The sequence below is a fragment of the Stenella coeruleoalba genome (genome assembly GCF_951394435.1).
Source record: "Stenella coeruleoalba genome assembly, chromosome: 11".
Taxonomy (NCBI): Eukaryota; Metazoa; Chordata; class Mammalia; order Artiodactyla; family Delphinidae; genus Stenella; species Stenella coeruleoalba.
Window position 1 is genome coordinate 26,606,076 of NC_137157.1, and position 13,875 is coordinate 26,619,950.

A 13,875-nucleotide genomic window follows, 5' to 3' on the forward strand; every position below is an offset into this window, starting at 1 on the left:
TTAGATGACACATTAAACAAGATGGACTTCACTGATATTTATAGGACATTCCATCCAAAAAAACCAGAATACACTTTCTTCTCAAGTGTTCATGGACTATTCTCCAGGATAGACCATATCCTGGGTCACAAATCAAGCCTTGGTAAATTTAAGAAAACTGAAATTGTATCAAGTATCTTTTCTGACCACACACTATGAGACTAGATATCAATTAGAGGAAAGAGAACTGTGAAAAACCAAACACATGGAAGCTAAACAATGTACTACTAAATAACCAACAGATCACTGAAGAAATCAGAAAATATCTAGAAACAAGTGACAATGAAAACACGATAACCCAAAATCTATGGGATGCAGCAAAAGCAGTTCTAAGAGGGAAGTTTATAGCAATACAACCCTACTTCAAGAAATAAGAAAAATCTCAAATAAACAACTTAACCTTACACCTAAAGCAATTAGAGAAAAAGAAGGAAAAAACCCCCAAAGTTAGCAGAAGGAAAGAAATCATAAAGATCAGATCAGAAATAAATGAAAAAGAAATGAAGGAAATGATAGCAAAGATCAGTAAAACTAAAAGCTGGTTCTCTGAGAAGAGAAACAAAATTGATAAACCATTAGCCAGACTCATCAAGAAAAAAAGGGAGACGACTCAAATCAACAGAATTAGAAATGAAAAAGAAGTAACAACTGACAGTGCAGAAATACAAAGGATCATGAGAGATTACTACAAGCAACTATATGCAAATAAAATGGACAGTCTGGAAGAAATGGACAAATTCTTAGAAAAGCACAACCTTCTGAGACTGAACCAGAAAGATATATATATATATATATATATATATATATATATATATATATTTTTTTTTTTTTTTTTTTTTTTTTTTTTTTTGCTGTACATGGGCCTCTCACTGTTGTGGCCTCTCCCGTTGTGGAGCACAGGCTCCCGATGTGCAGGCTCAGCAGCCATGGCTCATGGGCCCAGACGCTCAGAGGCATGTGGGATCTTCCCGGACTGCGGCACGAACCCATGTCCCCTGCATTGGCAGGCAGACTCTCAACCACTGCACCACCAGGGAAGCCCAGGAAGAAATATAAAATATGAACAGACCAATCACAAGTAATGAAACTGAAACTGTGATTAAAAATCTTCCAACAAACAAAAGCCCAGGACCAGATGGCTTCACAGGCGAATTCTATCAAACATTTAGAGAAGAGCTAACACCTATCCTTCTCAAACTCTTCCAAAATATAGCAGAGGGGGGAACACTCCCAAACTCATTCTACGAGGTCACCATCACCCTGATACCAAAACCAGACAAAGATGTCACAAAGAGAGAAAACTACAGGCCAATATCACTGATGAACATAGAGGCAAAGCTCCTCAACAAAATACTAGCAAACAGAATCCAATAGCACATTAAAAGAATCATACACAATGATCAAGTGGGGTTTATCCCAAGAATGCAAGGATTCGTCAATATATGCAAACCAATCAATGTAATATACCATATTAACAAATTGAAGGATAAAAACCATATGATCATCTTAATAGATGCAGAAAAAGCTTTCAACAAAATTCAACACCGATTTATGATAAAAACTCTCCAGAAAGTAGGCATAGAGGGAACCTACCCCAACATAATAAAGGCCATATATGACAAACCCACAGCCAACACCATTCTCAATGGTGAAAAACTGAAACCATTTCCTCTAAGATCAGGAACAAGACAAAGCTGCCCACTCTCACCACTGTTATTCAACATAGTTTTGTAAGTCCTAGCCACGACAATCACAGAAGAAAAAGAAATAAAAGGAATACAAATTGGAAAAATACTAGTTACTAGTTACTATGATACTATGATACTAGATGACATGACACTATGCATAGGAGATCCTAAAGATGTGGGAAACCAATCTGATACTTATTTTTCTGAAACCAATCTGATACCTGTTTTCTATCATAGCTGGAACTGGAAGCTGTATCCATTAAGTTTTTGCTCTGCTGTAGGACCCTAGGAATCTAAGTCCCTAGGGGAGGAAGGGCTAGGAGGACAAGAGGAGGAAGAAGCCTCTAATGTTTAGGCTCCAAAATTCCCATACGTTGTTCCCATAAGAGCAACAATCAGGGGGTCTCTTTTTCGTGGCGCCTCGGTGGCAGTTGGCCGCTTCAGAATGAAGCTGAACATCTCTTTCCTGGCCACTGGCTGCCAGAAGCTCATTGAAGTGGACGATGAACGAAAACTTCGTACCTTTTATGAGAAGCGTATGCCACAGAAGTTGCTGCTGATGTTCTGGGTGAAGAACGGAAGGGTTATGTGGTCCGAATCAGTGGTGGGAATGACAAACAGGGTTTCCCCATGAAGCAGGGTGTCCTGACCCATGGCCAAGTCCGCCTGCTACTGAGTAAGGGGCATTCCTGTTACAGACCAAGGAGGACTGGAGAAAGAAAGCACAAATCTGTATGGTGTTGCATTGTGGATGCCAATCTGAGCATTCTCAATTTGGTCACTGTAAAGAAAGGGGAGAAAGATATTCCTGGACTCACTGATACTACTGTGCCTCGTCGCCTGGGGCCCAAAAAAGCTAGCAGAATCCACAAACTTTTCAATCTCTCTAAAGAGTGTGTTTTGAGAAAGCCCCTAAACAAAGAAGGTAAGAAACCTAGGACCAAAGCACCCAAGATTCAGCGTCTTGTTACTCCACGTGTTCTGCAACACAAACTTTGGCATATTGCTTTGAAGAAACAGCGTACTAAGAAAAATAAGGAAGAGGCTTCAGAATATGCTAACCTTTTGGCCAAGAGAATGAAGAAGGCCAAATAGAAAGGCCAGGAACAGAATGCCAAGAGACAGAGGCTGTCCTCTCTGAGAGCTTCTCCTTCTGAGTCCAGTCAAAAATGAGATATTCTAAGAGTAACAAATAAATAAGATCAGACATCACACACACACACACACACACACACACACACACACACACAAAGAGCAACAATCAGGTTCTAGAAAAATTTCAATTTGCATGTGAATACCACTTTAGCATAAAAAGTCAAGAAAATATTATCTATTTCAAATGGGAGGATGGTTTGTTGATGGATAATATGAAGGAGGTAGAGAGCACCTTAAGCTTACTTTGACACATGACTACTAAACACCTGTTTTTCAACAGTATTGTAGGCTGGAAGTTGAAGTGAAATTTCAATTGATTAAAGAAAATGAAGCAATGTGGTCTTTCTTGCCCATAGAGTTTGGGGAGTATGTTTCAAATTTTCTAAAGAAACTCTCATAAAGATAAATAGTCAAGTGAGTTTCTTTGCTGTGGCAATTCCCCCTCATGAGATATTTACTTCTAATCATTAGAAAATTAAAGAAAATGGAGGTAGAGAAAAGCTAACACCTATCCTTCTCAAACCTATCCTTCTCAAAAAAAAGAAGTAAAGCTGTCACTGTTAGCAAATGACATGATACTATACATAGAGAATCCTAAAGATGCTACCAGAAAACTACTAGAGCTAATCAATGAATTTGGTAAAGTTGCAGGATACAAAATTAATGCACAGAAATCTCTGGCATTCATATACATTAATGATGAAAAATCTAAAAGTGAAATCAAGAAAACACTCCCATTTACCACTGCAACAAAAAGAATAAAATATCTAGGATTAAACCTACCTAAGGAGACAAAAGACCTGCATGCAGAAAATTATAAGACACTGATGAAAGAAATTAAAGATGATACAAATAGATGGAGAGATATACCATGTTCTTGGATTGGAAGAATCAACATTGTGAAAATGACTCTACTACCCAAAGAAATCTACAGATTCAATGCAATCCCTATCAAACTACCAATGGCATTTTTCACAGAACTAGAACAAAAAATTTCACAATTTGTATGGAAACAAAAATGACCCTGAAGAGTCAAAGCAATCTTGAGGAATAAAAACGGAGCTGGAGGACTCAGGCTCCCTGACTTCAGACTATACTACAAAGCTACAGTAATCAAGACAGTATGGTACCGGCACAAACAAAGAAATATAGATCAATGGAACAGGACAGAAAGCCCAGAGATAAACCCACACACATATGGTCACCTTATGTTTGATAAAGGAGGCAGGAATGTACAGTGGAGAAAGGACAGCCTCTTCAATAAGTGGTGCTGGGAAAACTGGACAGCTACATGTAAAAATATGAGATTAGAACATTCCCTAACACCATACACAAAAATAAGCTCAAAATGGATTAAAGACCTAAATATAAGGCCAGAAACTATCAAACTCTTAGAGGAAAACATAGGCAGAACACTCTATGACATAAATCACAGCAAGATCCTTTTTGACCCACCTCCTAGAGAAATGGAAATAAAAACAAAAATAAACAAATGGGACCTAATGAAGCTTAAAAGCTTTTGCACAGCAAAGGAAACCATAAACAAGACCAAAAGACAACCCTCAGAATGGGAGAAAATATTTGCAAATGAAGCAACTGACAAAGGATTCATCTCCAAAATTTACAAGCAGCTCATGCAGCTCAATAACAAAGAAACAAACAACCCAATCCAAAAATGGGCAGAAGACCTAAATAGACATTTCTCCACAGAAGATATACAGAGTGCCAACAAACACATGAAAGAATGCTCAACATCACTAATCATTAGAGAAATGCAAATCAAAACTACAATATCATCTCACACCAGTCAGAATGGCCATCATCAAAAAATCTACAAACAATAAATGCTGGAGAGGTTGTGGAGAAAAGGGAACACTCTTGAACTGCTGGTGGGAATGTGAATTGGTACAGCCATTATAGAGAACAGTATGGAGGTTCCTTAAAAAAGTACAAATAGAACTACCATATGACCCAGCAATCCCACTACTGGGCATATACCCTGAGAAAACCATAATTCAAAAAGAGTCATGTACCAAAATGTTCATCGCAGCTCTATTTACAATAGCCAGGAGATGGAAGCAACCTAAGTGTCCATCATCAGATGAATGGATAAAGAAGATGGGGCACATATATACAATGGAATATTACTCAGCCATAAAATGAAACTAAATTGAGTTGTTTGTAGTGAGGTGGATGGACCTAGAGTCTGTCATACAGAGTGAAGTAAGTCAGAAAGAGAAAGACAAATACTGTATGCTAACACATATATATGGAATCTAAGAAAAAGAAAATGTCATGAAGAACCTAGGGGTAAGACGGGAATAAAGACACAGACCTACTAGAGGATGGACTTGAGGATATGGGGAGGGGGAAGGGTAAGCTGTGACAAAATGAGAGAGTGGCATGGACATATATACACTACCAAATGTAAAATAGATAGCTAGTGGGAAGCAGTCGCATAGCACAGAGAGATCAGCTCAGTGCTTTGTGACCACCTAGAGAGGTGGGATAGGGAGGGTGGGAGGGAGATGCAAGAGGGAGGAGATATGGGGATATATGTATATGTATAGCTGATTCACTTTATTATACAGCAGAAACTAACACACCATTGTAAAGCAATTATACTCCAATAAAGATGTAAAAAAAAAAAAAGCAGTGGAAAGCAAAGGTTAAAGTAAAAGAAAGAGATCTAACATGTAGTCAGAAAAAAAAAGAAAGAAAATAATTGAAGTATAGAAACCTAACCAAGCACTCCTGCAAACGCTGATAATCATACTAACAATAATTAGAAGAGGGGTCCTTTTCGCAATTTAAAACTGTGAACCATAAATACTGAAGGAATTTCGTTTTCTTTAGTGCACTTAGAGTAATGAAGAAGATAAAAGTGAGAAACATCTCCCCATAAGATTCATATTTATCCATCTGCAACAATTATCTTACTGATAATTAGAACAAAATATACTATAAAGTATTAGCTAAGCATACTCTTTATAATTCATAAAAGAGAATTAAAATTTTCACCTTTAAAGGAGAAAAAAAGTCTGTTTGAAGGCATTCACTCTTGATCATAAATTGTTGAGCTTTTTGAGAACTAAGAAACACACTCTGGCTCATTTCAGCAGTAAAAAGATTTTATTTTAAAAAGAATTAAACAGCTAAAGTCACTAAAGGAGGCCCACAGATGGATTGCATCCAGGAAAGATGTCTCCACCTGTACTGCAGAGCTGCTCCCATGAAGTCATCAGGGGTCCCCCCAGCTGGAGCTCCCTTCACAGCCAAGCACTGGACATTACCTGCAGACCCTCTGAGACTGCAGCTTCAACAAACTGATGTCTCTGTCTTCATCCTTGCCAGATGGATTCTGTGCAGAGCTTACCTCTAACCATCACCAGATTCCAAACAAATTCAGAACAGATACGCCTGAATTTGGTGGACCTAGATTCCATGGTTGCATTCTTACTACATAGGATGGTGGGAAAGTAAGTTTCTGGTTTCTACATTAGAAAGAACTGCATTCATAAAATGGAGTATCACCCCAAACACAAGGACAAATATCAACCCTAGCTGCTAAGCATAAGCCAATGAATAAAAGAATGGATAAGTATCTTCTTCTAGGAGTTTTATGGTTTCAGGTCTTATATTTAAGCCTTTAAGCCATTTTTAGTTTATTTTTGTATATGGTGTGAGAAAGTAGTCCAGTTTGATTCTTTCACATGTAGCTGTCAAGTTCTCCCAACACCATTTATTGAAGAGCCTGTCTTTTCCCCCATTATATATTCTTGCCTCCTGTGTCACAGATTAATTGACCATATAAGTTTCTGCACAGCGAAGGAAACTATAAACAAAATGAAAAGACAGTCTACTGAATGGAAGAAGATATCTGCAAACGATACCTCTCATAAGGGGATAGCTTCCAAAATGTACAAAGAATTCGTACAACCCAACAACATCAAAAAAACAACCCAATTGAAAAATTGGCAGAGGACCTGAATAGACATGTTCCAAAGAAGACATATAGATGGCCAACAGATGCACGAAAAGACGCTCAACATCACTAATCATGAGGGATTTGCAAATCAAAACCACAATGAGATGCCACCTCACACCTGTCAGAATGGCCGTCATCAAAAAGGCAACAAGTAGTCAGTGTTGGCAAGGACGTGGAGAAAAGGGAAGCCCCGTGCACTGTTGGGGGGACTGTAAATTGGTGCAGCCACTGTGGAAAACAGTATGGAGAGCCTTCAAAAAATTAAAGATAGAACTACCATATGATCCAGCAATTTCACCTCTGGGTATTTACCTGAGGAAAACAAAAACACTTACTCAAAAAGATATATGCACCCCAATGTTCATTACAGCATTATTTACAATAGCCAAGATATGGAAACAACCTAAGTGTTCATCTATAGAAAAATGGATAAAGAAGATATGGTACAATCAATGGAATATTACTCAGCCATAAAAATAATGAAACCTTGCCATTTGCAACAATATGGATGGATATAGAGGGTATTATGCTAAGTCAGGGGTCCCCAACCCCCGGGCACGGACCGGTACCGGTCTGTGGCCTGTTAGGAACCAGGCCACACAGCAGGAGGTGAGAGGCAGGCAAGCGAGTGAAGCTTCATCTGCTGCCCCCCATCACTCCCCATCGCTTGCATCACCACCTGAACCATCGCTTGCATTACTGCCTGAAGCATCGCCCCCACCCCACCCCACCTCCATCTGTGGAAAAACTGTCTTCCACGAAACTGGTCTCTGGTGCCAAAAAGGCCGCAACCACTGTGCTAAGTGAAATAAGTCAGACAGAGAAAGACAAATATTGCATAATCTCACTTACGTGTGGAATCTAAGAAACAAAAAACACACAAACCAAAATGAAAACAGACTTATAGATACAAAGAACAAATGGGTTGCCATAAAGGAGCGGGGTAGCAGATGTATGAAACAGGTGAAGGGGATTAAGAGGTACAACTCTCCAGTTACATCATAAATAGGTCATGGGGATGTAATATACAGCATAAGGAATGTGGTCAATAATATTGTAGTAACTTTGTATGGTGACAGATGGTTACTAGACTTATTGTGGTGATTTCATAATGCATGCAAATATCAAATCATTATGTAGTACACCCGACACTAACATAATATTGTACATCAACTATACTTCAATTAAAAAAGAATGTATAAATGAATAAGGGAAGCAAGGAGGTACATTGTAAGTTATTTAGATCAATTCCCCGATTTTACAGATTTGCAGAAATAAAGGCACATAGACTGGAAGTGACTTACCCCAAAATCTACTCCTTCTTACTCTAGGCAAGGCCCTTTTCAACTCACAGAGATGACAAACTCCTTGGGCACCCCTTTCTTCCACTTCCACCAAAGACACATTTAATCAACTATAATATTCATTCTTGTTGAACCCAGATTTGGCCTCACAATCTTTCTCAACACAGCCCACTGGGCAGCCGCAACCACAATTGGCACAAGAAATGAGAACTATTTGCCGTGCCTGTACTGCATCAGGCTGACATTTACTCAGCAAATTCTTAAATGAATTAATGAACAGAACAAGGTCTAGTATAATTAATGCCTTGGAGTCCACGAAAGATCTTTTAGGTTGTTAGATGATCTCTTTGAGAATTAATGTTTATTATGCCCAGTTGTCTCTATTTTGGTTCCTGGCACCAGTTCACAATTTGTTTACAACAGTTAATAAACACCAGGCTTCAACTTGTTGTCTTGCCAACAATAGCACCAATCTCCCCGTTCATTCAGATGAAGATTTTTCTCTTTTTGCTATTGTCAAGTGTCAAAGTGGGTGGGATTATGGCTTGGGAGGTGTGTCTGTCTGGCACGGGAGGCAATCTCTGCAAAGATGCAGCTGGGCTCCAGTTATTTCCCTTTGGAAGTGGGATGATGGCAAACCATCTCCCTAGCTGCTGTCACTACTGAAATCCAGTATGTTTCACTACACCGTGTTAATGTGTATCTAATCCAAAGATGAAATAAGGCTGGTTTTCTGTGTAGATAATTCAGTGAGTATAACGAAATTTGTGTAAAGTGGTCCCAGGTTTTGTTTTGTTTTTTTAAGTTAAACTTTAGGATACAAATGGCAGAAACTTCAACCCAAGCTGGCTTAGGAAAACATAAGGAACTTTATTGTCTCATTGACAAAAACACTGAGGAGTGGATTTAGTTCCAGGGCCACAAACAAGGTCACCTCTGGACTTTACCATCTTTGGTGTTGGGCCTTGTCTTCAGGTTTCACTAAATAGCTACTGGAAGCTCCAAATTCATAGGCTCCCAGGCTCAAATCCAGTGGAATAGACACCACTGCTTGGTAGCTTCTCCACAAATACTGTTATTCCCTCCAGTGGGGACAACTTGGTTTATGAGACCATTTCAGAACCAATTACTATGGCTTGGGTGATTCAGTGTGCTTATTGGCCTAGATCACGTTTCAACCTGGATTTGAGGTTGGAACCAACACTGTTACACCTGGAAACAGTGAATGTCCACAACAAGGGCATATTCAGACACCACCCAGCAGGGAAGAGAGTACACACTTGAAGGGAGAATTGAAGAAAGTTTAATGAAGGGACCCACACATGAGGTGTGGGCAGTGGTATGGAAACCAACAAGGGATGGAGAAGCTCTCAGGGCTGGGAATAGTGGGAAACCAGTACCACTTTTAGGGCTGAAGGGCAAGGAGAAGAGCCGATACTGCACCTGGGTGAGAGGTGTAGCCATAGGTATGAACTACCAGTCAGAGCTGTGGCCACAGGAAGAGGAACGCAGCCATTGCCAAAGCACAGTCCGGAAGACAGGAAGTAGAGAGACTAAATTCCTCCACCTCTCTCCCCTCCCAACTTCTGATCTCTTGCCAGTGCCTCCCATTGGCCAAATCTAATCAGAAGCCAGAGGGCAAGAAGTCTGGGTGACAGAGTCTGCAGAAGTCAGCCTCTTGGGATAGAGAGCACGTGGAAAGGGCTATAGATTAGATCTGGAGAGGCACCGGAGAATAACCAGCACACTGTTTCTCTAAACTAGGGGTTAGCAAACTATAACCCATGGGCCAAATCTGGCCCACCACCTGTTTCTATAAATAAAGTTTTACTGGAATACTTTCAACAGGCGAACCTTTGTTTACTTATTGTCTATGGCTGCCTTTGTGCCACAGCAGCAGAGTTGACCAGCTGGCCATTCACAGAATAAATTCACTGACCCCTGGCCTAGGCCAACACATCCACTGTTTCTGACACTTGTAAGATACTCAAACAAGTTTTTTTAAATTAAAAATAAATGAATGACTGAAAGCACTGGTGACAGCCATAATATGAGTGACCCTGATCTTCAACCCCATGAGACAATTGAGACTACAAGCCCCCCAAGCCACTTCCCCTTCTTCCAGAATTCCCTGTGTGGCTTCCTGCCTTCCCCTGTGGCTACTGCTATACTCCAACTGCCCCTGCACCTCTTGATCTCTGCTGTTACCTTAACCCCACAGTTCAAATGATCTGGTCATTTTCCTTTGCTGCTGTATCACTGTTAGCCCTGCCAAAGCCCTGGAGTTTAGAAGAGGGTGTGCTCCTAAGATATGATCATGCTTTCTAGACTTCCAAATGGGAGCCTACTCTTTCCATTTTTATATCCCTTCTTTAGGATAACTTGGGACAAGAAGCTCAGAGGCCAAGGGCTCATTGCACAGCCCCATCAGTATCATATTCAAAAACTCTCTTCCCTGAGCCATCAACCAGGGCACCAGTGCCGATGAAGGCACTTGGATTCTTTCCTCTCCCAGGAGGAGTTTCTCACTAACCCAGGGCACGACTCACTCTGTTTTTGTTAATGAGTATTAATCTTAGCATTGCAGCTTCCCATTCCCACTCATTCATTCATTCATTTATCATTCAACAGGATGTCTCCCAGAAGCCCACTAATCGTTATAACTTTAATATACACCTAACAGTCATCTTTACTGCCCCACAGTTTTTGAGATGGGATGCAGCTTAGCTCCTACTTTGCGACCTGACTGTGACCCTTGCCCTACATTTTGTTTAAAGTTGTATAAAAACAGCCAGTCTACATGAGCAATGACAGCAAAGACTGAACATCTATGGGCAACATGGCACCATGACCAATCAACTGAAGCCCAAATTAATCCAACACACTTAATGCTGTTGTGTTAGTCAGGGCTCTCCAGAGAAATGGAACCAATGGGAGATACATATCCCATATAGCCTATAGTCAACTCCTTGTACTAAATGTCATGACACGTAACGTATACAAACGTAAAGAAATATATGTCTATGTATATACATATATAAAATATCATATGATTAATACATACGTCACAAGTATATATGATATTTTATAAGGAACTGGCTGAGAAGGAGGCCGAGAAGTACCACCATCTGCCATCCGCAGGCTGGAGAACTGGGGACGCTGGTGGTGCAGCTGGAATGCTGAGAGCTGGTGAGCCAGGAGCGCTGAGGGCAGAAGATGCACGTCCCGCTCAGAAGTCAGGCAGAGGGAGGCAATCCTCCCTTCCTCCATCTTTTGTTCTATTCAGGCCCTCAATGGATTGCCTAATGCGCACACGGGGGACAGCAATCCACTTTATTCATTCCACTGATTCAAATGCTAATCTCTTCTGGAAACACCCTCACAGTCACACCCTGAAATAACCTTTAACCAAATGCCTGGGTACCCCTCGATTCATCAAATGGACACGTAAAATGCACTATCACAGATGTGCATAGTCATCCTTACTGTGCTATATGGCAACCAGGCAGGGATGGTACATAAATGCTGTAATTGCTAGTTTTTACCCAACCCTAACAGGGATTAGCAGGAGAGAGGAAAAGGGAAACTAGAAGCAGCTAAAAAAGTGCTCTGAGTTGTCTTCAGGGACTCTTGATGCTATTTACAGATGGGAGGTAGGTGAGGGTGCCTGGAGAGATAAGAACAGAATAAGATGGGAAAGAAGACAGGTATAAGAGAGGCAGGGGGAGCTGGGAGCTGGGGTTCCGCATCACCAATGTCGTCCACATTGCCTCTGGCCTAGGGCTGGGGAACGAACTCTCCAGAACTGGAGGGGTAGACATGGGACAGTGAAAGGAAGGGGCAAGGCTCCCCTGAAGGTTCTTAGGAGGCAGGCAGCCGACTGACAGTGCACTGGAGGCAGCTTTGGCAAAACACGTGCCTGAGCACAGTTCAGTAATAAGTCTCCTGCTACTGCCTAACAGTCTCTCAAAATCTTGGGAATTGGAGCTCAGTACCTAGTCATCAGCAGAAGCCCCTGCTCGCTGATTTTATCCAAATGAAGAGCCCTATTTCAATTCCCCAACTGAAATCGATCAAACTTGTGGCTGGATAATGAAAAGAGAAAGCAGCCTGGCCCTTCCACCAGCTGAGGGCAGGAGGAGATGTCTGTGACCCTGCAAAGAGGCCTCATCCAACCACACAGGCACCCCCATCTCAGACTTCCAGCTCCAGAACTTTCTGAAGCTCAGCAAAGAGGGGAAACTCATTGAGACAGTCTGTAAAGCAGCCCCACTAGGATCCAGGTCTTCTCTTTGTTAACAAGTGAGGAAACGCAAACATAGGAAAATGTGCTTTTGTGGTTTCCACAAGGTCCTACAGTGCCTTTGGCCAGAACTGTAACCCAGCTGCCTGACTCCTACCTCTAATGCTCTAGAAAGACTGATAAATAGGCCAATTTGGACAATGATGCAGGCACAAGCATCCCATTGCAAATCCAACAACAAAATGAGAAATTCTCATGGTACCCGGAGGAAAGATGACAGGACACATGGTAAACTAGTGGCCACACCCAGCTATGCATGTATTTTGTTTGGTCTGCTCAGCATTTAAAAAAACTAACTTAGTTGCCAACATTTTAAAATTGAGGTGTTTAAAATAAATTTTCAGTTTCTGACATCCCTGGGAAGATACGGCAACATCTGGCCCTCTTCCTTCTAGGGCAGTATTTCCTTGGAGAGGAACAGTTGCTACCTCTCTCTGTCTCGCTGCCATAGGGCTCACCACCCCTCATTGTGTCGTGTCTCCAGGTGAAAGGGTGCACTGCCCGCGCGGTCTTGGCGAGGCCTGCTTTGCTCATTTACATCACCTGCCTGACCCGCCAGCTTTTTGCTTGTTACCTCTGACTAGGGAAAACCACAATATCCTTCCGCAAATGATTTAAAGGCTGGGAGAGGAAGAGGCTGGCTCAGCACTGCAGAGAAAGAGCTAGCGCCAATGGGGAGGGGAGGGAGGGGGAGGGGGAGGGGAGGGGGAGGGAGGGGGAGGGGAGGGGAGGGAGGGGGAGGGGAGGGGGAGGGAGGGAGGGGGAGGAGGGGGAGGGAGAGGGGAGGAGGAGGGGGAAGGGAATATGGACTTTAGCTCAATGCAGAATGAATTTTAGACGTTTGACTTCTCAGCCCTGAAACTGTCAAAGAAAGTGTTTGGACACAGACGCCTGTCTATCAGGGAAAATGAAGAAAGGATTCCTCCATTGCCTTGGGAACTGGACTTGATCCCCTTTAAGGAATTCTTCAATGCTCAGATTTAAAACCACTTTTTAATTGGATAACAGAGTCACATCATTTTTAAAGTGTTAAAAGGTATGCAATGGAAAGTCAGTCTCCTTCCACTTCTGTCTCTCAGGCCTCAGCTCCCCTCCAGGAAGCAATCATTGTGCCTTTTATGTGTCCTTCCAGAGATGACCCATGCGTACACACACTATATATTTTTCCTTACATAAGTGATAATTCACTATAAAAAAGAGAGAAAGCAGCCTTGCACATAGACTCTCGGATTTACCAATACACACACAATTTCGCCAATCCTCTCCCGGGAATCTTCAAACACACGAATCCAACCAAGTTAGTCTCCTACCTAACATCCTCCAGTGGTTCCCATGGTTCCTGGAACACAGGACAAACTCTAAGCTGGCTGATGAGTTAGCCTCTGTGATCTGTCTGCT

The 13,875-nt window shown here is 41.7% G+C and overlaps 1 pseudogene across 1 annotated transcript; it reads left to right on the plus strand.

The window, feature by feature from the left end:
* Window positions 1-2,172: 2,172 nt before the first annotated feature.
* LOC307194572 (small ribosomal subunit protein eS6-like) lies at window positions 2,173-2,900 on the plus strand (annotated as a pseudogene). The gene has a single exon. The product of its transcript is annotated as a small ribosomal subunit protein eS6-like (transcript).
* The last annotated feature ends 10,975 nt before the right edge of the window (window positions 2,901-13,875 follow it).